Genomic DNA, 27,420 nt, shown 5'->3' on the forward strand with positions numbered 1-27,420 from the left:
AAAAAAGTATTCTTTCAGAGCTGTGAACTCATGCTCCAGAGGACTGTATATAGTTCCTTAGGGCAGATTTATATAATTATTTTAAAGGATAAAATGATATTGGAAATGAAGGGATGATTAAATAGGAAATGTTAATTTCAAATAGGATATTTTCTCAGTTTTTACCTTATAGATAAAAGTGAATCACTGATTATGAGGAGACACTTATTCGAACCATTAAAAGTAGTGAAACCTGAGTGGTGGAACAAGAGAGTGAAGAATCAGAAGGGAAATGTGAATCAGAATCAGAAATGATAAACCCCATATGTGAAGAAACTAGGAGCAGGAACATCAGATCACAGAGGGTTTCAGTTGATGCTGATTTGCTAGATAAATAAACTCTATGGAAGAGAACTTTTATTTCTATTATTTCTCTGTAGCACCATCTACTGTTAAGAACAGTGAAGGCTTTCTAAAATACATATTCTCAGTAACAAATAAAATATTGGCTTTTTTTTCTATTGAATTGATGGTGGTCATACCCAGTCACAAATTAACTGAGAATCCATTGTAAGGAAAACAACTTCTTTGAAACTTCAAGGTGAGGAAAAATATAAATCAAATAAATATATTTTCTACTAATGCAGATTTTAAATTTTCTGTGTCTGAAATAAGATAGCCTTCTTCCATTTCTATAATCAGAAATGTTTCCTCTTCTAGTGGCCAAATTTATGATGATACTGTCAACAAAGTCCATTTGTTGTGCCACAGTTTGTACTGCCTCAGTTTCCCTAAATTGTTCTGCCTCAGTTCCTTGAATTGTTCTGCCTCAGTTCCTTGAATTGTTCTGCCTCAATCCCCTTGGTTGCAAACCCCTTTTCCTGTTCACTAGGAATGAGATAATTAGGGCTGTGGAGATCTGGCCACTTTGGCATTCCAAGAGTTATAAACTGTAAATGTATAATCTCAGATAGGGGAAGAAGATCTTCTAGTTCAGACATACTGGCTCCTAAGTCCTCCTGTTATCAGAATTTATGGTCCTCACCCCCCACCCTGTCAGAACCAGATTGATGGTCTATTTCTGGAAATTCCTTGCTCACCAATGCTAGGACTCCACCCCTTGCTCTTGTCTCCCCTAATCTTGGAGCCACAAATATAAAAATCACTGGAATCTCACATTCACTGCTGAATACTTTAAGACATCAGCTCTGGCTCCAAAAAGGATCTTTTGGTCCCAGAAAATCTCTCCCTCTCAGAAATCCAAATAAAATACTAAAAATTCTCCAAAAAATAAATAAATAAATAAAATACATATTCTCTTTTTGGTTTTAGAGGAACAAGAAAAGTCCAGGGAGGGAGAGAAGATCTTTAGAGAAGATTTGCTCTCTAAGAAGAAATGGTAATATCCAATAGATTGTAGAATTCCACTGAGTAAAAAGAAGCCTGTATTTCTCTGCTTTATTCAAAGAAAGAAAGCTTGATGAGCTTGGCTTATCTCTGACTTAAAAAAAAAAAAAAAAAAAACCTGCCTTTTTAAGGGTGATAATGAGTTGCAATAGAGTTTCAACTAGTTCATCAGTTCCACAGTAAAAGACACATGTATTTGTCTAATATGAAAGTGATAAAGACCAAAGAAAAAATGTTTAGCAGAGAAGTGGCTTCATGGAAGGCAGATGTTCCTGAATGGATCAATAATATTCAGGCCTACAATAATATTCAGGCCTATGAGTTAATGGAAGCATAGAGATTTTCCTCATTGCTACATTTCAATTACTGGGTGTCCTCTCTCCCCTACAGATATTGAGTGAAGGATACTAGGAGAAAATTCTAAAAAAAAAAAAAAATTCTGGTGATTTAAAAAATTAAATATTTTTAAAATTAATATCAAGTAATCTTTCAAATTAAGGTAATCATGGCTTTCCCTACGGCAGGAAGGATAATGTAAGCCAGGTTTATATGTAAAAAAAATGATATATTTATTATTTGTTTTATGTTAATTCCTATGATATTATTATTGTTTTCACTTTATTGTTAAGTAAATGGTAATATTAATATCTAATGTATAATCATTGTTAATTATTATATTTGTGTAAATAAATGTGCATAATTGAAGGCTTAACATCTACAGGGGAAAGGTAGAAGAATGTTTCCCCCACAAGATTATTTACCCTAGTACCCTGAAAGACTTTGGATATAGACAAATGGAGTCTAAGTGACTGCTTCTCTACTACCTACAAAAACTCCTGTTCTTTACCCATCCTCAAAAAACCTCCTCATTTTATCCATTCATTTCCAGTAACTATCATCCTATATCTCTTCTTAATTTTATGGCTAACTCCTTTGAGAAAACTTTAATGCCTTTACTTTCTTTCCTCTCTCTTCCTAACTCTTTGCAGCCTGGCTTCCAGCTCCATCATTCAGCTGAAACTGCTGTCTCCAAAGTTATCAGTGTTTCTTTTAATTAAAAAAAAAAAGTGTCAAATACGACAAAAGGTAGCTACAAAAAAGCAGGTGGTGTCTACTCCCTCTGCTTAAACATAGCAGTGGGAAATGAAAATTGGACAAGCATTAAATGAGAAAAAGGGCAGAGACACAATCAATTAGAGTCCTGGGGAAAATGGGGTGAGGAATCAAGCTATTAGCCCTGAAGAACTGTCCAACCAGATTAAGGGACAGTATTCCAAGGTATCAAAGATAGATGAGCAAGAACTGCTCATCCTGCCCATCCTGCCAACAGGGTGGAGGTGGGAAAGACTCCCAGAAAGTCATTCTCTCTTCTCCAAGGGTCCTTGGGACTGGCTGCCTGGGATTTCTTTGCTTTCAGAGAACAAGACATAGTTCAGGACTGTACCTCAAGGAGTCAGCAATTACAAATACATGAATGTAAATATTTTTTTCTGAAATCTGCTCTAATTTTTGACACTATTGATTATCCTCTCTTCCTTAATAATCTCTCCTCTCTAGGTTTTTGTGAAGCCATTCTCTCCTGGTTCTCCTCCTTCTTTGATCAGAAAGTCTTCGCTTTCTTTTATTAATTGTTAATCTAGGTCAAGGTCACTCACCAATACTTCGGTATTGGAACTATAATCAGAGCTTCTACTTCCCTATGACCAGCCACAAACACTCCTCTCCATCCTGCAGCTGTGATCTAGAAGTGCATATGGGCAATGAAGTTGTTAAACAATATAGATATGGAGGAAGAAAGTGAGAAGTCCTTTTAAAAAATACTACATCACTTAGTGATCTCATCAGCCTCCAAAGATTTAATCATCATCTCAATGCAGATGATTCTCAGATCTATTTGTCCAAATCCTAACCTCTCTCTGCACCTCTAGTCTTGCTTCTGCAATTTCTTACTGGATATCTCAAACTGTTCTATAAATATATTAAACTCAATATGTCTAAAACTGAACTTCCCCCTCCTCCAAAAAAAATCACATCTTCCATATTTTCATCCTTATCTCTTCTGATCCCAGCACTATCTTGATTCAGGCCCTCAAGGCTTGGACTATTACAATAGTCTTCTGGTTGTTCTTCCTACTTTGTGTCCCCCTACCTCAGTCCTTCTTCCGCTCAACTACCAAAATGATATTCTAAAATAAATATCCAACCATGTTACACACTTCTCACTAGTTGTAGCTTCCCTTTGCCCCCAGCATCAAATTCTTAAAATAAACTTGTTTGACTTTTAAAGCCTTTCTTAATCTGGTCCCTTCCTATCTTTCTAGTCTTTTTATATATTATTTTTCTTTAGACTCCATCATTCAATGACTCTGATCCTCTTGTTGTTCCTCTTACAAGAATACTCCATTTTCTAACTCCCTATCTTTTTACTGGTTGTCCCCCCCGTCAAATAAACTTCTTCCTTGTCTCTGCTACTTATTTTTCCTAACTTCCTTCAAATCTCAACTGAAATTATATTTTCAATAGGCTTTTCTCCATCTCTTTTAATGTTTGTGCTTTCTTTCTGTTGATTATCTCCAAGATAATGTTCATATTTGGCATTTGTTAATAAGTATTTGTTTGTTCTCTCTACTACTAGACTGTGTCTTCTTGAGAAAAGGAATTGTTATTTTTTTCCTCTTTGTATCCCTAACACTGAACACAGTCCCTGGCACATAGTAAGTTTTTAATCAAGGCTTGCTGACTAATAGATTATTTAAATTAAACAAAAACTTTTGACCCAGTAGTCACATAATTAGAAAAATATTACAAAGAAGTCAAAGACAAAAACAAAAGTCTAATATAAGTCTCCCCAAAATCAGCAAAATTCTTTGTGGTTGCAAAGGACTAGAAGATCATTGACTGAAAAATCTTAGGCAAGCAATGAATATAATAAAACATTATTAAATAGCAAGGCATTGAGTAGTAAAAACAAATTTCCTTTGTATTTCTAGGGTACTTTGAGAAGTTTGGTGTATCTCTTCTTTAATTCCCTTATTTCAAAGACTAATCAATCAACTGTGTTCTCATGCTATTTGTTGTCAGGGATTAGTGCTCCATTGCCACGTGACCTCTTAACATCAACTAGTTTTTAAGTGATATTTACTTTAAAGATATAGCAGGAAAAAATAAACAAATATTTTCCCACAGTACCTAGAAGACATAGGTCTTTCCCATAGCTTTCCCATAGCCTACCTTATTCTCTGGAGGAAAAAAAAAAATGGGATCAAAATTAGCTTAATTCCTACATAACATTGGGTCCACAAAGTTCATGTCCAAAGGCAGTATTGCTGCCAGATTAATCTTTGTTTTAGCTCCTGCTGAGAAGGATGTGGCCGAAAGTACACTCTCAAAAATCATTCCTTCCTCCTTAGAGTACCAATACTAAATTGGACACAAAACTTAGATGCTGGGGACTCTGGAAGTTCACTCTTCTAACAATTAAAAACTCAAGATCAGAGGATTCAATCTCTTCACCTAGAAGAGAAAAGAGTAAATGTAGAAACTGAGGATTAAGCCAATTTCTTATTGTCATAGGACATGAAAAAAGCTCAATTCTCCCCAATATTCCCCTCAAAATGACTTTGAAATTACACATTAAATCAAATCTGGAGCAATATAACTGGCAAAAAAAGGTTGGGGGGATACATTTTTCTAGTCCATGATAATTTAGGAAGATGGAGGGAAGTCTGTGACCCTGAGTTTGGGGACAGCCCAAAACTACAACAGCAGCAGTCTTAGTGTTGGGAGCTCTCAGCACAGAAACAATAAGGAGATTGGGCATCTGATAAAAAAAAAAAAAAAAAAAAAAAAAAGATATTACAAAGGACCCTGAGGTTACATTGGGAACAGGACTGAATGCTGTTTGACAACTTCATTGCCCACGCACACTTTCAATTGCTGAGAAACAGAAGATCTGGTCATAGTTCAAGGACAGAGAAAAGTATCATCACTTGCAAATACAGAGGAACAGGATCTCTTCCTGGATAAAAACTGCAGCACATACCAGGAGAGCAGTAATAACACTACTCCCAGGGTAAAACTACCTTGAAAGCACTGAAAACCTATAAATTCCAAGAACTAGTTATGGCAACATGTAAAAACATCTAAAGCTTGGTATGGTTTTCGAAATGTTTATGTTGATTTATAATTTAAAAAAAAAAAAAAAGAAAAGCAGATTAATGAATTAGGCATCAAACTAAAAAAAAAAAAAATTGGAAAAAGAACAAATTAAAAATCCCCAATTAAACACCAAAATAGAAATTCCAAAAATCAGAAGAGAGATTAATTAAATTGAAAGTAAAAACAAAAACAAAAACAAAAAACATTTAATTCATAAGCAAAACTAGAAGCTAGTTTTATTAATATATAATGTATTATACAGATTATACATACACATATAATTTTCTTATTAGATTTTTGAGAAGGTAAAAAACAAATTACTTTTATCAAAATTAAAAGTCAATGAAGATGAAATTAAATCAATATTAGGAAGTCTTTTGCCCATCTATATTCTAATAAAACTGACAATCTAAGAGAAAGGAGTGAATATTTACAAAAAAATATAAATTGACCAGATCAATAGAAAGGGAAATCAAAAATTTATAATCCTATCTTACAAAAAGAAATTGAACAAGCCATAAATGAGCTTCATAAGAAAAAATCCCCATGATAAAATGAATTTACAAGTGAATTCTACCCAATATTTAAAAAGTTGGAAAATTGTTTCACTCCATCCTTTTGGGGTTCTGCTGCTCCAGAATTCATTTGGAAACATTATTTAAAGTTTTTTGTTGGGGAAATTGGAAAATTTCAGATAGATCTCCGCTTTTTCCCCCCCATCTTTGCTCTGCCTCTACACAATATTCATATTAAAAGAGAAGTTACTTTGCTAATGTTACAATTACAATACCTTCTGGTTATCATTTTTTTTTAATAACAGAATTTCTTATGCAATGATTTCCCGAAAATCACATGAAAAACTAGGAGTTTCACACTTACATAAACAATAATATGGATTTTCAAAACAAACCACAATTATTTTTGCCAGTCAAATAATATCAATTCATTTGAATGCATTTCTGAATACCCTAATAATGAAAATCAATATCTATCAATTTGGCATTCTATACCAATTGCATCTTTTAAAAAAATTATGTAGTAATTATGCTTAATAAAAATAATAATAGCAAACAATCATGTTGTGATTATCAGGACTATGCTAAGCACTTTACATTTATTATGTCATTTGATCCTCACCTTAGAATCTTAGGAAGTACATGTCATTATTATCCCATTTTTACAGATGAAGAAACTGAGGCAAACAGAGGTGAAGTGACATTCTCAGGTCACACAGCTAATAAATTTCTGATATCAGATTTGAAAAAGTTTTCCCAGCCCATGCCATTTCCAAGTATATCATTTAAATGCCAAATATTAAATGTATTTTGCATTAAATTTGGATTTACTACACTTGTTTTAATAAAATACTCTGAAGAGTCTGATTCTTTTTGTACAGCAAAATAACGTTTTGGTCATGTATACTTATTGTGTATCTAATTTATATTTTTATATATTTAACATCTACTGGTCATCCTGCCATTTAGAGGAGGGGGTGGGGGGAATAAGAGGTGAAAAATTGGAACAAGAGGTTTGGCAATTGTTAATGCTGTAAAGTTACCCATGCATATATCCTGTAAATAAAAGGCTATTAAATAAAAAAAAAGAAAAAAATTATAAATACAATATACAATAAAATAAATATAATATACAATAAAAAATTAAAAATAAAATAAAATAAAATACTCTGAAAATGAGACCACTCTATGATTTAGTTAAGGATACATTTCAACCAAATAAAATCTGGATTTACAATCACTAATACTAACATTGAAAATCTTAATTTTCCAAAGGCTATATCAGCTACCATACCTTAAAGTATAGGTCCACTGTTTTGACAACTCTTTTTTTAAGGATTCTCAGTAGCAGTCTCATATTCCCATCTCTCTCATTTTAGAATCCATTAAGCGCTAAGGATTAGGGCATATCTTTCTAATGACCCTTTAGGGATATATTTTATCATATTATCTTCAAATAATTCCATTCTGTAAATTTATTTCTATAGTTACCATTTGGCAAATGTTATTACTTGATTTAAAAAAATGGTCTGCCTGAAATTAATAGCAGGCCTTTCTCCAAAATGTTTCTCAAATTCTTCTTGTTTTAATAGAATTAAAAATCTCAAACATCTTTCAAAACCCTTAACTTTACTCTCTATTGTCAGTTACTTTCTATGTGGTGCAAAGAAAGTTCACTTTTATTAAATATTCCATCCATTCTCTTCTTATCTGTATTTCATTTTACTTTACCTCTGCTACTTGTCCATCTCATCTTATTTCCCCGATCATATTCTAATCTAACATTTTACTAAATCTCTCCTGTATCGATATCCTTCTACAGTAACAATAACTTTCTGGATTTTTCCTTCTTGATTTATATAGTCTATTTCAAATGAAGTGACTTAGGTTACCTTAATTTAGCTAAACTCTGTTTAATCACTTCAAATCATTTAGTTCTGTTGATTCTCTCATGGCTGAAATCACCTTTTACTAAAACAAAATGCATTTATCACCCTCAGGAAGGGAAGATAGTAGTAATAGAGATATGTGCCATTTGTCTATATTCTCTATCCTAGCCTCAAATCTACAAAAATCCACTAAGATATTTCTAAAGCTTTTAAAATGTTTCCTTCCTCTTCTAGTCATTTTTATCTCTGTAGTTTCCAATGCAATTGCGAAAGTGTGAAAGTAGAGAAAGAGAATTTTTCAGTTTTCCTCTCTATCTAGCATTAAATCTCTAAACAAAAAAAATCAGAGAAAGTGATTGTATGCTTAATATTCCAAATAACTGGAGAGGTGTTTTAAGTATGAGACTTCATTAGTCTTCCCCAGCCAGCTAAGCTCTCTTTCTGCCTTATAGCAGTTTCCATGTTGGCAAAATATTTCCCTTTGAAATTCATTAAGGTAAACAAGACCTTGTACAAACTAGAGAACTTCTGAAACAAAAAACCTCATCAGAGTCCAAATGGCTGCCAAATACAAGTTTCCCTCACTAACTCAGGGTCATCTTAAAATGAATGAGTGTAGAATTATTGCCCATTTCAGTAGACTGTTCACTGAATAGTTATTGTACAGTCATAGACCATCAGGTTTTCTTTGTGTTTGGTATGATCCTATATTCATCAGTCCCACCTATCCTAGAATCATAGAGATGTACTCAGTTTCCCTGGTCACAGACCTACTAGATTTATTAGGGTATCCACCAGACAATCCTACTTCTAACACCACATTGTTATTCAAGAAGACAAACCCCAAAACCTGAAATACTTTTTTAAAGTAGATCATTTAGAGAAAAAGAGATATTGACAGACAGAGAGTGTGAGAGTGAGAGCGAACCAGAAAGAAGTTCCCCCTTCCAAGTTCTGGAAGGCTTACGTTATATAGGATTTTCACAAAAGTTTCTTCATAAGTCACATATGAATCACATGAAGGAAACCCAAAATAAAAGCTTCAGTGAACCCTAACCAAGTTCTGGATGTAGTAACCCAAAATAAGAATGGGAAATCCAAAACTTCTTGAAGCCATTTCCAGCCTTATTAGAGAATTATTGGGGTTAAGAAGACATTTGGGATGGAAATAGTATTTAGTTAAATTTAAACAAAATAATAATTGATGCTTTTCAACCAATATAATAGAACATTCTTTCCACAAAATAAAAATTTGGTAGCAATAATGGCGAAAAGGCAGATAGAGTACGTATATGGGAGATCATTGCATTATGGTAACATCCTTCTTAAGATGGATGCTTCTTTTGAAGGATGACATTACAAAATGGGAAAACACATGAAGAAGGGAGGGAAATATTTGAACTTAGGTTCTTGGACTCCATAATCAATGCTCTATCTATTGTGCCACCTAGCTCCTCCATAAAAATCTTAAATAATAAATGAATGAAAGAACAAATCACAGAAACAATTAAAAAGTACCATCTAAAAGAAAATTCTAATGGTGAAAGAATTTACCAACATTTCTGGGATGCAACGAAAGCAGTCTCCAGGGTTAAAGTTATATTCTTTCCATCATACATTAACAAAATAGGAAAAGGGGAAGATTAATAAATTGAACACTCATTTTAAAAAGCTAGAGAATCAAGAAATAAACTTAAAATAATCACAAAAAAAGGTAATAAAAACTAGAAGGGAAATAGATATTAGGAACAAAAATCACAAATTATCATAAATAAAACTTAAGAGTGTTTTAAAATATTAGTAAAGTTATAATTATCTAATCATAATATAACAACTATTTATAATAATTGTATTTATATGCATTGGATAATTATATACTAATTATTAAATTGCTAATTATCTTAAATAATCAAATATAATTATATGCCCATAGTATAATTATAATCACATAATCTGATTAAAGAGAGCAAAAAATAAAATCAATAAAATAGCAAGTGAGTAAGGTGAAATTATATCAAAAGCAAAAGAAATAAAAAGAATAAATAGAACATATTATGCATAGTTATATGCTAATAAAACTGAAAATATTGAATTAAAAGAGGAATACATTCCAAAATATAAAATACTGCAAACCATAAAATTATAAATAATCCAATTTCAGAAAAGAAAATAGATCAATCTGCAATGGAACTATGAAAGAAAAAAAGCAAAGATAATATCCATACTTAATAAGCTATTCTCAAAGACTGAGAAACAAAGAATACTGCCAGAATCCTTTTTTAAGACAAACAAAGATTTATTACCTAAACCAGGAAAAGATAAAATATGAAAAGAAAACTATAGGCCAATATCATTAATGGATATTGACTCAAAAATTTAAACAAAATCCTATTGAATAGATTACAATGAATTATCCAAGAAATCATTTATGATGACTGAGTGAAATTTATATTGGGAAAGAAGAATAGTTTGACATTAGAAAACAATCAACATAATTAATCATTACAAACCAAAACATCCAAAAACATGTGATCATTTTAATAGATGAAGAAAAAACCTTTGACAGAGTACAATACTTTTATGATTAAAAAGAAAAAAAACCCTTATTAAAGAATCAGCATAAAGGAACTTTTTTAAAAAAAGAAAATGATGAAAAAAGCATTTTAAAGCAATTAAATTAAAAGCAATTTCATCCATTGAAAAATCAAAACAAGTATTATATATAAGGAAAATACATTTTAAAAATTCCACTTAATATCAGAGTGAAGAAAGGATGCATACTCTCCCACTATTATTTGATCTAGATCTGGAAATGCTACCAAAAGAAAGGCATTAAAGAAAAAAAATAACTTTAAAAAAATTAATGTTAATGATATGATGGTTTACTTGGGAAAGTCTGGGGAATCGGGAAAGATACTGAGACCATGAATAGCTTCAACAAAGTTATAGGCTACAAAATAAATGCTCAAAAAAATCAAAAGTATTACTATACTATAATAACAAATCAGAAGAACCAATTCAGAGAAAGGGAAATTTCATTCCATATACTACAAATGGCATTATTTTATGCCATCTGGAAACCAACCTCCCAAAGCAAACAAACAAAAAAACTTGTATGTATTTAATTATAAAACTTTTATCAAAGAATTAAAGAACAACCTAAATGGCTGGAGAAATGTTTAGTGCTCATAATTTGGCAATGCTAATATAATAAAAATTATAATACTACAAAAATTAATTTATATTTTGATGCTACATCAATTAAATTACTAAGAGTTTACAGAACTTGACAAAATCATGACAAAATTCATTTGGAAAACCAAAAGATCAAGAATATTAAGAGAAATTTTGAAGTAAAATTTAGAATAGAGGGGAAGGTAAAATTTAACATAAAAAGGTAAAATCAGAATGAATTAGAAGCAGAATCCAACAACAGATTTGATAGGGGGTTTTAGATAATATTTTATTTTTCCCCAATTACAAGTTAAAACAATTTTTATATTTTTTAAACTTTTGACTTCCAAATTTTATCCTTCTCTCTTTCCCTTCTTTCCTCCCTTCTGAGACAGTAAGCAATCTGATAGATACACATACACACAAAAGAAAGAAAGCAAAAAGTAGTATGCATCAGTCTAATTTCAAACAACATCAGTTCTTTCTCTGAAGGTAGATGGCATATTACATCATGAGTCCTTTGGGATTCTCTTAGATCCTTGCTGAGTATAGCCGAGTCATTCATAGTTCATCACACAGTGTGCTATTGCTGTATACAATGTTCTCTTAATTCTGCTCACTTCACTTTGCTTCAGCTTATGTAAGTTTTTACAGGTTTTTCCTGAAATCATCCTGCTCTTCATTTCTTATAACAACAATATTCCAACAATATCAGAGACCATTGCTTGTTCAGAAATTTCTCAACTGATGGGCATCATCTTGTCAAATTTAGTCAATAAGAAAACAAACACTATAAACATTTTTGTACAAATAAACCCTTTTCCTTTTTTTTTTTTTTTTTTTTTTTTTTTTTTTTTTTGCTGAGGCAATTGGAGTTAAATGACTTGCCTAGGATCACACAGCTAAGAAGTATTAAGTGTTTGAGGGCAGATTTGAACTCAGGTGCTTCTTACTCCAGGGCTGGTGCTCTATTCACTGTACCACCTAGATGCCCCAACCCTTTTCCTTTAAAAATATTTCTTTGGGATATGAATATAGTAGTTGTATTGCTAGATCAAAGGATATGTAGAGTTTTATCACTATTTGGGATTGTTTCAAATTGTTCTCTAAAATGTTGAATTAGTTCACTATTTTACCAATAGTGTATTAGTATCCCAGTTTTCCCATATCCATAATTTTCCTTTTTTGTCATATTAGCTAGTCTGATAAGTGTGAGGTGGCATCTCAAGAGTTGTTTTGATTTGAATTTCTCTAATAAATAGTGATTTCAAACATTTTTTCGTATGGGTATAGTTTATAACTTTGATTTCTTTGTCTGAAAACTATTTGTCTATATCCTTGACCATTTACCAACTGAAAAATGGCTTGTATTCTTAAAAAATTTGATTCAGTTTTCTACATATTTGAGGAATAAGGCCACTATCAGATTTACTTGTTGCAAAATCCCTCCACCCAGTTTTCTTTTTTCCTTCTAATTTTAGTTGAAGTGGTTTTGTTTGTGAAAAAAAATTTAATTTCATATGATCAAAAATTATTTTACATTTTTATTGCTCTCTATATCTTGTTTAGTCTTAAAGTCTTCTCTTATTTATAGATCTGACAGATTAAACTATTCCATGCTCTCCTAATTTGCTTATTGAATTACTCTTTATGTATAAATGATGTACCCATTTTTTACTTTATCCTGGTATACAATGTAAGATTTTGGTCTGTGACTAGTTTTTTTCATATTTTCCACTTAGTAGCTTTTACAAATAAGTTGTTCAAGAAGCCTAAATGTTTGAGTTTATCATGTTATACATTACTATGGTCATTTACTATAATGTGTGTGACCTAGTCTATTTCACTGATCCACCAATCTATTTCTTAGACAGTACTAGATTGATTTGATAATTATTTTTTTATAACCCAGTTTGAGATTTACTATGACTAGAACATCTTCCTTAACATTTTCCCCCATTGATTTCCTTGATATTCTTGACCTTTTTTCCTCCGATGAATTTTAACTATATGGTTGGTTTTTCAAAAGGGATACACTTATAAAAAAGAGACACAGAGTTAAAATAAGGACCTGAAATAAAATCTATTATGCATCAGTTGAAGTAAAAAAAGTAAAGGAGGAGATAACTATTATAATCTCAGACAAAAAGAGAAAAAAATAAACCTAATTAAAAATGATAAGCAATCCAGCAGTGTTACTACTGGGCTTATATCCCAAAAGAGATTTTAAAGAAGGGAAAGGGACCTATATGTGCAAAAATGTTTGTGGCAGCCCTCTTTGTAGTGGCCAGAAACTGGAAACTGAGTGGATGCCTCTCAACTGGAGAATGGCTGAATAAATTGTGGTATATGAATATTATGTAATATTATTGTTCTGTAAGAAATGACCAACAGGATGATTTCAGAAAGGCCTGGAGAGACTTACATGAACTTTTGCTGAGTGAAATGAGCAGAACCAGGAGATCATTATATACTTCAACAACAGTACTATATGATGATCAATTCTGATGGAAATGGCTATCCTTGGCAATGAGAGGATCCAAATAAGTTCCAATTGATCAGTGATGAACAGAACCAGGTACACCCAGGGAAAGAACTCTGGGAGATGACTATGAATCACTACATAGAATTCCCAATCACTCTATTTTTGTCCGCCTGCATTTTTTATTTCTTTCACAGGTTAATTGTACATTATTTCAAAGTCCGATTCTTTTTGTGCAGCAAAATAACTGTTTGGACATGTATACATATATTGTATTTAATATATACTTTAACATATTTAACATATTATATTATTAACATATTATATTATTAACATATTATATTATTAACATATTATATTATATTAATTATATAATATTAACATATTATATTATATAACATATTATATTATTAACATATTTAATATATACTTTAACATATTTAACATATACCTGCCATTTGGAGGAGGAGGGAGAGGGAAGGAGGGGAAAAATTGGAACAAAAGATTTTGCAACTGTCTTTGCTGAAAAATTACCCATGCATATATCTTGTAAATAAAAAGCTATAATAAAAAAAATGTCTCTAAAAAAATGATAAGCAGGAAAACTACATTTTATTAAAAGGAACCACAGACAATTAAGTAATAACAATACTAAACACATATGTACCAAATGGCACAGCATCCAAATTCTTAAAGAAAAAGTGAAATGAGTTACACTAGGAAATACACAATAAAACTTCATTAGTGAGAGATCTTGAATTTTTCCCTCTCAAAAAATAAATAAGAAAAAAGTAAACGAGAGAGACTTCTAGAAAAAATTGTATGGGAACAGAAAAGCTATATGCACATATGTATATATATACTAAACTATAAATGGCATCTTCATAAAATTGTCTATGTATTAATTAATGTAAAAAAATTCTTACAACCAAATGAAGAAAAACAGAAATATTAAATGTATATCTTATGCAACAGAATTTACATTCAACAAAGACTATCTAGTAATAAATTAAAATTAATTATAAACTAAATGATTTGTTCCTAAAGAATGAATGGTTCAATAAACAAATCATAGAAGCATTCAATAATTTTATTAAAGAGAAAAACATTAAAAAGAATTACAAGGAAACAACATGAAAAAATTGTGGGCTCTAGCCAAAACAGTAGTACTTAGGGAGAAATGTATATCTTCATGTACTTATATCAGTGAAAGATAGAAAGAGATCAAAGAAATGGGCATTCAACTGGGGGAAAAAAAATTAGAAAAATAAATCCCCAATTAGATACCAAAATAGAAAATTTCAAAAATCAAAGGATAAAGCCAGAAGTAAAAATAAATAAAAAAGGATAAAATTAGAAATAAAAAATCACTATTAACAAATAAATTAAGTTTGGGGTTTGGGAAGAACCCTAATAAAATAGATAAAGCATTCATTAGTTTGATTTTTTTAAGAAAGAAGAAAGTCAAATTACAAGTATCAAAAATGAAAAGGGTAAATTCACCACCAATGAAAATTAAATTAAAGCAATTATTAGGAGTTATTTTTCCCAATAATACACCAATAAAACTGACCATTTAAATGAAATAGATGAATAAATTGACTATATTAACGGAATTAACTATATTGACAGAAGAGTAAGTAGAATTCTTAAATTATTTTATTATAGAAAAGGAAATTGAACAATCCATAAATAAGCTCTTTTTAATAAGGGGGAAAAAATTGAGGACAGATTTATAAGCAGATTCTACCAAACATTTAAGGAACAATTTATCTCAGTTCTATATAATCTATTTGAAAAAAATGATAAATAAGTTTTATCAAAATCTTTTTATGATATAAATATGGTTTTAATACTTAAACCAGAAAATAACAAAAATAGAGAAAAATATTATAGATCAATTTCCTTAATGAATATTGTTGCAAAATTTTAAACAAAATATTAATAAGAACTCTACACCAATGTATCACAAAGTTTATACATTATAGATAGATGGGATTTATATCAAGAATGCAAGACTACTCCAATATTAGAAAAACTATCAATGTAATTGGCCATTTCATTAACAAAACAACAAAAGCCATTTGATTATATCAATAGATACCAAAAAAAAACTTTTCTCAAAATATAACATCCATTCCTATTAAAAATGAGAAAGCTTGGGGCAGTTAGGTGTTGCAGTGGATAGAGTGCCAGTCCTGAAGTCAGGAGGACCTAAATTCAAATCTGATCTCAGACACTTAATACTCTTCCTAGCTGTATGACCCTGGGCAAGTCACTTAACCCCAATTGCCTCAGCCAAAAAAATAAGAAAAAGAAAAAGAAAGTATAGGAATTAGTGGAGCTTTTCTAAAAACCTGAAGATAAGAGAAAGTATTATCTGAGAAATAGTGATAAGCTAGAATCTTCCCAAGAAGATCAGGAGTGAAGAAAAGATGTCAAATTTCACCACTATAATGTTGGCTATAGCAGTAAGACAAGAAAATATTGAAGGAATAAAAATAGGCAATCAGAAAACAAAACTATCACTTTTTATAAATAATATGTTGGTATACTTAAAGTATTTAAGAGAATCAACTAAAGAACAGGTGAAATGATAACCAACTTTAGCAAAATTGCAAAATATTTGGGAGTCTACTGGTCAAGACACACAAAAGAATTATGTAAATAGAGTCACAAAACATTCTCACACAAATACAAACATAAATAGAAAAATTTTAATTGCTCATGGCTTAATTGAGTTAATACCATAAAAACGATAATACTCTCTAAATTGATTGATTTATTCAGTGCCATGCAATCAAAATATCAAAGGATTATAAAGCTACAAAAAATAACAAAATTCATCAAAAGAAATAAAAGGTTAAAATTATCAAAGTAATCAATGTGGGGAAAATGGAAAGGAGGGTAATCTAGCAGAACCAGCTCTCAAATTATACTTAAAAGTAATAATTATCAAACAATTTGGTACTAGGTAAAAAATAATGGAGGTGATCAGTGGAATAGATTAGGTACATAATATACAAAAGCAAATGAGCATAGTAACCCAGCATTTCATAAATCCAAATATCCAGGCTATTATAATAAGAACTCACTATTTGACAAAAATTCTTGGGAAAAAATTCCAGACTGCTTTCTGGAAAAAAATTAAGCAGAGACCAACGTGTGTCACTCTATACCAAGATAAGTTCAAAATAGGTACATGATTTAGACAGAAATAGTAATGTAAGCAAATCAGTGAAACATAGAAATTACCTGTTAGAGAGGCATCCATGACCAAACAAGAAATAGAGAGGTTTGAAGGAAATAAAATGAAAAATCTTAATTACAAAAATTTTAAAGAATTTGCACAAACAAAACCAGTGCATCTAGAATTAGAGGAAAAGCAGAAAATAATTATTGGGGGGGGGGGGGAATCTTTGCAGCAAATTTCTTTAATCAAGATTTCATCTCTCAAATATATAGGTAATTGAATTATAATGAGAGCTGGGGCAACTAGATGGCACAGTGGATAGAGCACCAGCCCTGCAGTCAAGATGATCTGAGTTCAAATCTATTCTTAGACACTTAATACTTCCTAGCTGTGTGATCCTAGGCAAATCACTTAACCCCAATTGCCTCAGGGGGGAAAAAAAAAGTTAAAAAAAGATCAAAGAACCTAAAAAAGCAATTTTCAAAGGAAGAAATCCCTGCTATCAATACTTGAAATAACTACATTTTAGAGAAGTACAAATTATAACAACTCTGAGGTACCATTTCAAACATTTCAGATTGGCTAACAAGAAGGAAAAGGGAAATGACAAATGCTGGAAAGGATGTGGAAGCTATGAACTAATCCAACCATTATAAAAAGCAATGTGGAACTACGCCAAAAAAAATATTAAGTCATATATACCCTTTGACCCAATGATACAGCTATGTTGCAGAGCAGGGCACTAAGCACCCTGTTGTATCTACTTTTGATGCAGGAAATCAGAGAAAAGAGGCATGCAGAGTCATAATGATCAGTCTAAGTTTTATTAGAGGATTTCCTTACAAGAGATCCCAGTGATAGCACCTTGATACAGCCAACAGCCAACAAAGGATATGTTCATGAAGAAGCTTTGTCCTTAAGCTATTTATATGCTTTTTTACTGAAACTGCTTAAGAGGGGAGTGGTTTGAAAAAAAATTCAGGATATGCAAGGGGAGTCTGGCAAAAATAACAGGATGTGTAAATGTTCAACTAAGGTGGAGCTGGCTGCCAGCCATACATCATTCTGGACCCAGATAGAATATTTATGAGTTTCTTGCCCCTAACTGCAATTATAGTACATTTAATCCAAAAATCCTCTAACTGCAATCCTGATCAATTTAATTCAGAATCCCACCTTTCATGGTTGACTTGTACAATCTTAGTGCTTACTTCTTCCCTGATTCAACCAAGGCTTCATGGAGAGACTACATAATAGGAATTTAATTATCTTATTTGCCATTATTTGTAAATTGTAAGTATACAACACACTAATAATATAAAAACATGCATATCATAAGGGAAGAGTATGCAATGCAAGTACAGTATTAAGGAGTTTGTTTCCTCCATCTGCCCCATCCAGAAAACCATTTTTATACCTAAGTCCACAATTTTATCTTGTTCCATGTCTCAATGGACATAATTATGGACTTGGAACATTACACGTTGCCCAGTTTTAGTTTCATTTTTAAAAAATCTCTTACATAATAGTAGATATTGGCTCTCAGTGATTCAACCTTTTTTTAGCTTTTTATTTTTTAAATATATGCAGTTTTCAAAATTCCCACCCTTGCAAAAGCTTGGGTTCCAATTTTTTTCTCTTTTCTTTCCCCTCACCCCCTACCTCAGATAGCAAATAATCCAATATATGTTAAACATGTACAATTCTTCTACACATATTTCCACAATTACCATGCTGCACAAGAACAACTAGATCAAAGGAAAAAAATGAGAAAGAAAAAATAAAGCAAGCAAACAACAAAAAAAGTGAAAATACTATGTTGTGATCCACATTCAGTCCCCACAGTTCTCTCTCTGGGTACAAATAGCTCTCTCTATTACAAGTCTATTAGAATTGGCCCGTGATTCAATTTTCCAGGGTGCTCCTCCATGACAAGGGGTAGCTTATATAGCCATGAAGATGCAGCAACTAGGTAGCTTTGTTTCTCATGTGCCATATGGGGTACCCAATATGTATATACTTGGTTTTCATATCTCCAGCTGGCATTGATATGGAAAGTCATGTTACATAACAATGCAATTTTTGCCAGGTAGACAAACCTAATATTTAATTAGAAAAAGTGTAGTTAGTAACAATTTTTGGAATATCATGTCTCTCTCTCACAATAATGATGCTGTTGGCTTCACTAACAGATATTATAACTTCTACCTTCATCTTTGTTCACTGGGTAATTTATACCAAACAAGTCATCATTCTGATCAAGATTAGGTCTGTTTTTCTAGTGAGATCCTGTAAGCACATAATAGAAAAGGATGTAATCTTCCACCATTTAATAATATAGAATAGTTCAGCCATATATACTTTCTTTAGGCTGTTCACAGGAAACTCACCAACTTGATTTTTCATTTCTTATTGGCACTTTCTTGTCACTTTCATCCAACATCTTCTGGGCAAGGAAACCATATTTCTATGTCCATTCTAATGTGGAGTCGATATTCCTACATACCCAGGTAATCAGTTTATCCTCTGAATTGGGTATCTGTATAGGAGGAAATCTTGGGTTTGTATTTGTTCCTAAATATCCTCCTACATGTTTTGTTTTCATAATGGGGAACTATTAATCATTTATCCTTCCCTGATTCCTTCCTTCCCCTCCCCCTACTCCACCATGGCCATTGAACTAAGCCTTCTATTATTATGCAGAACGCTATACATAGAGTAAAGGGAAGATTCTCTCCTGAAAGTACTATACACAAAACCCTAAATTCGGGCTCTACTGACTAATATTATCTTCACCTTGATTAAGTTATGTGGTATCTGGGTAATAATCTGTGTAATCTGTGTATCTAAATAGCTAGTGTTACCCATCTGGAGGAAAGCCCATGTGCAGAACTATCAAGAAAAAAAAAAAAAACATCAGCTAGAGAGGTTCACTCAACTCTTTTTACCATAGTGGGAAGAATTATAGAAGGAGGGATTGATTCTTCTGGTTCTAACTCAGTTGCCTAAAAGACTGTATAGCACCAATTGGACAATGAACTCTAATACACTAGATAAACATGCCATTTAGTAAAAATAAGGGTTTGTAACAACAGGAGAAGTGCGCTTTGTCAAATTATTGTTATTTCATCATTTTATAGGTATGTTCATCGAGGTATTCAAAATGTTATAAAGCTAGAAAAGCAACTAATAGTTATTTTCTTGCAAAGCATACTGCCTTTCAGATCCCTCAAATAGTTGTGACCAGACTCCAAGGAGCTGTCATACCCTAAGTTGAGAGTACTGCTATAGAGTCCAACTAAATCCCTCATTAGATGTAGTGATATCTAATTTGTATGGGAGACTAGGGCTTGTGTCACAAAGTGTACTAACTTATGTCACCAGTGCCTTCACTTTAGTAAAAGCAGCTTGTTGGTTATTGCCCCATTCTCAATCACTTCCTTAGAATGGCGCACAGAGAACATAAACATTCCAGTATTCCAACAATTCTGAAAAGAATCCTTTAATTTTGTACAACATTTTAAGTAGGAGTAAGGAAATCTTTCTGACTGTGCTATGTAAAATATCATTTATTACTTACCCCTGAGCAATCACTTCATTTGAGAAAGCCCTAGCGTTACTCAATATTTCACATCGCCAATCTCTCCTAATTCCCAGGGCCTCAAAGAACCTCTGGCCATTGACCTTTGCAGTGTCAACTAATTCTACCTTGCTGCCTCCTCTGAGGCCTTCAGAGATCTCTGGCTACAATTTCTTGAATTGTAGTTTAATAACCGATAGTGTGCTCAAGAACAGCCATGTGCAAACTTAAAGTCTTTATTATCCTTGCTTACATAATGCCCTGATTTGTTAACTCCTGAGTGAACATCTGGCCTGCGAGAGACCCACGTGTTCACTATCAAGCTCCTTACCTATTTTGGCTATCCATCCATCTGACTCAGCTACCCCAGAATAAAGAGACGGATCTACTGCTATGATGGACTTAAAAAGGGTCTGTGAGGTCACACACATAGCCAATCAGAGAGGGAGCTATCTCCCCTTACAAAGCTATCTCGATATGACAAGAGTCCTGCCTATGGGACAGTCCCTAGTCACAGAAAATTACTTTCGGGCCACTCAAACCTCCAATGGCGATGTGCCAGCCCATTTAAAGGACCCTTACAGTGCTATACATAGGAACTTCACTGTATGTCCTAATGCTAGGGTTTGTTTGCCCATCCCTTTTTGAGGAAAGTATATAATTGGTCAAAATTGCTGTAATAAAGACAAATCATCAGATACTAGCATGATATCATCGATATAGGTTCGTGGTGGATGCATAAAGGGGCCAGGATGATGTCCAGTTTCTGTGCAATCAGACTGTATCTTATGGTATAATTGAATTTGTATCTTTGGGACAGAACCTGGAAAATCTATTTCTATATATCCCACATGAATGCAGATTGCTCTTGTGATTCCTCTGCTAAGGGAATGTTACCGAAAAATCTAGTATAATATGCCATTGTTCCACCTTTGTGGCCAGCCTTTCTGAGAAAATAGTAAAGCTATCTGAGAGAACAGCATTAAAGAAGTAATCTTGTTTGATTTAAAAGTCTATTGTCATTATGTTTTTTCACAGACCACATTGGACTATTAAAAGGCCTTTGGTTTTGCCTTATGATATTTACTTCAGCAAATCCCAGAATTGTTTAAGATATTTCTTGGTAAACTGGAAATTGAGTGGATGTCCATCAATTGGAGAATGACTGAACAAGTTACAGTATATGAATATTATGGAATGTTATTCTGCTATAAGAAATGATCAACAGAATGATTTCAGAGAGGCCTGGAAAGACTTGCATGAACTGATGCTAAGTGAAATGAGCAGAACCAGGAAATCCTTATACAAGGCAATAGCAACATTATACAATGATCAATTCTAAGGGATGTGGCTCTCTTCGATAATGAGGTGATTCAGACCAATTCCAATGGTCTTGTGATGAAGAAAGCCATCTGCCCCTAGAGAGAGGACAATGGGAACTGAATGTGGACCACAACATAGTATTTTCACTCTTTTTGTTGTTTGCTTGCATTTTGTTTCCCTTTTTTTTTCCCTTTCAGATCTAAATTTTTTTGTGCAGTGTGATATTTGTGGAAATATGTATAGAGGAAATGCACATGTTTAACATATATTGGATTACTTGGCAACTGGGGGAGGAGAGGGAAGAGAGGGGAAAATAATGAGAACACAAGGTTTTATAAGGGTGAATGCTAAAAACTATCCATGTATATATTTTGAAAACAAAAAGCTATAATTTTTTTAAAAAGATATTTCTTGGTACCCTTCCAGGAGCCTTGTATTGTTTAATGTTCACTGCTTTCTATGATGGGAGGAGGAAAGTGGGTGTCTATTTGACAAAATACTTTTACTTTGCAACCAGAATTCCCCCATAAGAGTTTGCAAGGCTACCCCCAATAATAAATCGATTTCTTTAATATTTTTAGGAATTGGTGACATTTATACAGCATGTTCTTGAGGTGGTGAATGTTCTATTTGTAATACAACCTTATTTCATATTTACTAGGGTTTCAGTACTCCATTCATGTAAAGTAGATCAAGAATTGTCTGCTTGTGGCAGCCCTCTTTGTAGTGGCTAGAAACTGGAAACTGAATGGATGCCCATCAGTTGGAGAATGGCTGAATAAATTGTGGTATATGAATATTATGGAATATTATTGTTCTATAAGAAATGACCAACAGGATGATTTCAGAAAGGCCTGGAGAGACTTAGGCAAACTGATGCTGAGTGAAATGAGCAGGACTGGGAGATCATTATATACTTCAACAACAATACTATATGATGACCAGTTCTGATGGATCTGGCCATCCTCAGCAACGAGATCAACCAAAACATTTCCAATGGAGCAGTAATGAACTGAACCAGCTATGCCCAGAGAAAGAACTCTGGGTGATGACTAAAAACCATTACATTGAATTCCCAATCCCTTTATTTATGCCCACCTGCATTTTTTATTTCCTTCACAAGCTAATTGTACAATATTTCAGAGTCTGATTCCTTTTTGTACAGCAAAAATAACGTTTTGGTCATGTATACTTATTGTGTATCTAATTTATATTTTAATATATTTAACATCTACTGGTCATCCTGCCATCTGGGGGAGGGGGTGGGGGGGTAAGAGGTGAAAAATTGGAACAAGAGGTTTGGCAATTGTTAATGCTGTAAAGTTACCCATGCATATAACCTGTAAATAAAAGGCTATTAAATTTAAAAAATAAAATAAAATAAAAATAAATAAGTGCAATAAAAAAAAAAAAAAGAATTGTCTGCTTATTTGTGAACAATGTAAGGTAACTCCTATGTGAGCTCTGGTCTCCCTCATCCACCTTACTCTTGGGGAATCTTAACCTCACAACTTGCCCCTTATAAATAAGTTCAGGCATCTTCCAGGCTGCAAGGGTGAGGTAAAGCTTTGTTGTATGTCCCCTTTCTCATGTCTGAGACCTTATTTTCTTTAGGATTTTTTCTCATATTGTTGATGAGATTTCAGTGTCTATATCTCTTTAGTAATACTACATTAGGTTTCCCAAGAACCCCAGTCCATATCAAATAAAGCTATATTTGCTTCCTTTTATGCTTCTTTGACCAGTTTGTTATGGGCATCTTTTCTGACTCTCCTTGCATGGATGTTGCTTTGGTGGGATTTAAATATTGAATTTTAGCCAATTTGACCAGTTCTTCTCCAAAGTAGTGGGATAATTCCTCTACCAGGGTACCTAAAACAGCTAACTGGGGCTTCTTTCAATGAGCAGAGGTTATTCCTTATTCCAACTATTATGGATTCTGAATCATGCCCATGAAACTCAGAGACATGTGTATGCAGTAGATTGCATAGCCAATTCCCTAAAGGTAACCTGGGCTTCCTTTTACTTCTGCAAGAATCCCATTCTACTGGCATATCAGATGGTCTGGTCAAGCATCCCTATAGATCCTAATAATCCAGTCTCATAGGCAATGATTTCCCTGAATTCTTATTATGCCATACAATCTTCCAGGCCAGATATATGATAATATTATTCATCTTTTCATCCTTAGATCCATATAACTTTATTTTACCTGAGTCATATCCCATAAACTAAACCATCTATTTAGGAATGGATTCCCTAGATTTCTAATGAAGTCTAGCTATTAAATCTATTAACTCTCCTGGATATATTCTCTGAAGCTCATAATATATTGTGGGGGAAGAGGGAGGTAGACCTTAGTCATTTCCTATGTACCACTGCTTTATCGGGTTAACACCCATCCAACTTAGTATAATTACAGAGGTCTATATCCTTCCTTTTCCTTTCAGTCTCAGACACTACTTTTTTATCCCTCATCTGTATCCATTTCTTCCTGGAGCCATGTTTCCAAGTCCCAATTCTTAGATGGTACAAGATGCCTGATCTCAACTCTTGGTATTTGGCACCCTCTAATACTCACAAAATAACATGCTAAAATAGAGAAGTGTTTTTCTCTTCTCTGGCTCTTTTCAGACATATCCTTCATTAAATCCATATATCTCTTTCTAGCCTTAAGTCTTTCTCTAATACACATACTTCCTTCTCAGCAGCTTACTATTGCTCAAATAGAGAACACAAAACAATTAACAACAATCAAATTGGCAATTACCCTCCTAGTCTCTTTGCCAATAATTGCCAATTTCATTTTAGCCAGCAAGGTACTCAATCCTTACAGAGTGTTAGGGCATCTCTCCAATCTCTAAGTAGCCCACATGAATCTATTATTTCTTCAACTGGGATCCACATTCCCAAGGAGACCCACTTGTGACTCAGGAAACCTGTGATTCTCAGGAAAGAGGCACACAAAGCCAAGATGATCAGTCTAAGTTTTAATAGAGGATTTACTTAAAGGAGCACCCAGTTATAGTAGCTTACTATAGACAGTAAGGTACAGGAAATAAGTCCATGCAGAAGCTTTGGTCTTAATAGATATAGATACACACACAAAATATGTGTGAATATACTGCCTGTACACGTCTGTGTGATATGTATGTATGCAATTTTTAAACAAAAATTGCTTAAGGAAGAAGTGGATTTTTAAAGTGCAATACAAGGGAAGCTGTGGCTGAAATAACAGGATGTATAAATGTTCAACCCAGGCAGAAGCTGGCTTCCAATCATACATCATTCTTGACCTAGCTAGAACATTTATAAGTTTCTTGTCCCTACCTGCAACCATAATCTAACATTAAATCACAAATTAAGCATTATCCATTTAACTAACAAGCAATCTATATCCCCAAAACACCAGGGAATGAAGAAAACGTCCCACATAAGAAAAATATTGCTAATTTTGTAAGAAATGGCCAGACAAATTATAGTATTTGAAAATGAAGGAATTCTTTTGTGCTTTAAGAAATAATGAAGGAGAGGTTTCAGAAAAAAAAAACTGAAAACACTAAAAGAATTGATGTGAGCAGAACCACAAGAATAATATAAATAGCAAAAGCAATACTGTAAGTCTGATCAACAAAATAACCCACCACAATTCCAAAGGACTTGTGATGAAACATACTATCCACCTCAAAATAAAGAATTGAAGGACTCAGAATATGAAACATATTTTTCTTTTTTCTGAGGATAAGATTAATGCAGAAATTTGTTTTCTATGACTTTACTGTTATTGTTTTTTGTTTTTTCTTAACATATCAAGAGATGGAAAGAGGGAAAGGGAAAGGAAAAATTTAAACTGAAAAGAAAAGAAAATTGAGATTTTCAAAATCACTTAAAAAAATTTCAATCCACTAAATATCATTTAATGGAAAAAATAAAAAGAAGTTCAAACAAGGTTGGATATGTTTTTGTTGGTTACTAACATGATGATTATGCTTATAGTTTTCTTAATATTGAACCAATCCTATATTCCTGACACAAATTCTGTCTGGTCACAGTATGTAATCTTTCTGATATGTTTCTGTGATCTCCTTATTAGGGCTTTATTTAAATTTTTTCACCAATTTTCAGAAAAATATTAATCTATAGTTTTTTAAAATAATTTTTGCCTGTGCATACCCTTTGATCCAGCAGTGTTCCTACTGAGTCTGTATCCCAAAGAGATCTTAAAGGAGGGAAAAGGGCTCACATGTGCAAAAATGTTTGCCCTTTTTGTAGTGGCAAGAAACTGGAAACTGAGTGGATGCCCATCAATTGGAGGATGGCTGAATAAGTTATGATATATGAATATTAAGAAATATTGTTCTATAAGAAACAATCAACAGGATGATTTCAGAGAGGCCTGGAGAGGTTTATATGAACTGATGCTAAGTAAAATGAGCAGAACCAGAAGGTCGTTGTATAAGGAAACAACAAGATTACACGATGATCAGTTCTGATGGATGTGGTTCTTTTCAACAATGAGATGATTCAGACCAGTTCCAATAATCTTGTGATGAAGAGAATGAATCCAGAGGACTGTGGGAACTGAGTGTGGATCATTTTCACTCTTTTTGTTGTTGCTCACATTTTATTTTCTTTCTCATTTTCCCCCTTTTTGATTTGCTTTTTCTTATCCAGTGATAATTGCATGAATATGTATATTGGATTTAACATATATTTTTACCATGTTTAACATATATTGGATTACTTGCCATCTAAGGGAGGGGATGGAGAAAAGGGGAGGAAACTGGAACACAAAGTTTTGCAAGGGTTAATGTTGAAAAAGTACCCATGCATATGTTTTGAAAATAAAAAGCTTTAATAAATATACAAAGTATTTTTGTTAATCTTTGAGTTAGATATCAAGCCCATATTTGTGTCATAGGAAGAATTTGGTAAGACCCATTTTTCCCAAACAGTTTATGGTATTGAAAGTAAGCTTTTGTTAAATATCTGGTAGAATTTACTTGTAAATCCATTTGGTCCTGTTTTGTTTTGTTTTTCCCTAGGGATTTCATTTATGGTTTGTTCAATTTCTTTTCCTAAGATAGTGCTATATGAGTATTGCAGTTAATGTTCCTATTCTGTTAATCTTTTTAAATTTGACATTTTTTAAGTATTTATTCATTTCTTTTAAATCATGTTTTATTTAGATATAGTTAGGCAAAATTACTTTGGTAATTAGTTCATTGGTCCTGAATTCTTTTTTTCCCATTTTAATAATAATAATTTGGTTTTTTCCCCTTATTTTTAGTCAACTTAGTTAATGGCTTTTCTTTTATTAATTCTTTAAAACAAAAAACTTCTAATTTTGTTTACTATTTAAATGTCTTATTTCTTTTCATTTTGTTAGTTTCTCATTTTTCTATTTTAAATAATAAATTTTTATCCTCAATTACATGTAAAAACAATTTTTAACATTTAAAAGGAATCTACTGGTCATCCTGCCATCTAGGGGAGGGCGTGGGGGGGGGAGTAAGAGGTGAAAAATTGGAACAAGAGGTTTGGCAATTGTTAATGCTGTAAAGTTACCCATGTATATATCCTGTAAATAAAAGGCTATTAAATAAAAAAAAATAAAAAAAAACATTTAAAAGGAAAACTTTTGAGTATGAAATTTTATCCTTCCTTTTCTCCCTCCCTTCCCATTCCTAGACAGTAGGAATTCTGATATAGGTTAAAAA

The 27,420-nt window shown here is 32.6% G+C and overlaps 1 long non-coding RNA gene across 2 annotated transcripts in view; it reads right to left on the reverse strand.

Annotated features, from left to right (window-relative positions):
- The window catches only part of LOC116422335, a 52,272-nt gene that overhangs the window by 14,359 nt on the left and 10,493 nt on the right, over positions 1-27,420 (reverse strand). The window contains exon 3 of one of the 2 annotated variants that reach the window (XR_004232926.1): positions 18,710-19,336. The exons of the other annotated variant lie outside the window; for it this stretch is intronic. This is a non-coding gene — a long non-coding RNA (uncharacterized LOC116422335). Of the gene's footprint in view, positions 1-18,709; positions 19,337-27,420 lie in introns of those variants that run through there. 2 annotated transcript variants of the gene reach the window in all.

The sequence above is a fragment of the Sarcophilus harrisii genome, chromosome 3 (assembly GCF_902635505.1).
Source record: "Sarcophilus harrisii chromosome 3, mSarHar1.11, whole genome shotgun sequence".
NCBI lineage: Eukaryota > Metazoa > Chordata > Mammalia > Dasyuromorphia > Dasyuridae > Sarcophilus > Sarcophilus harrisii.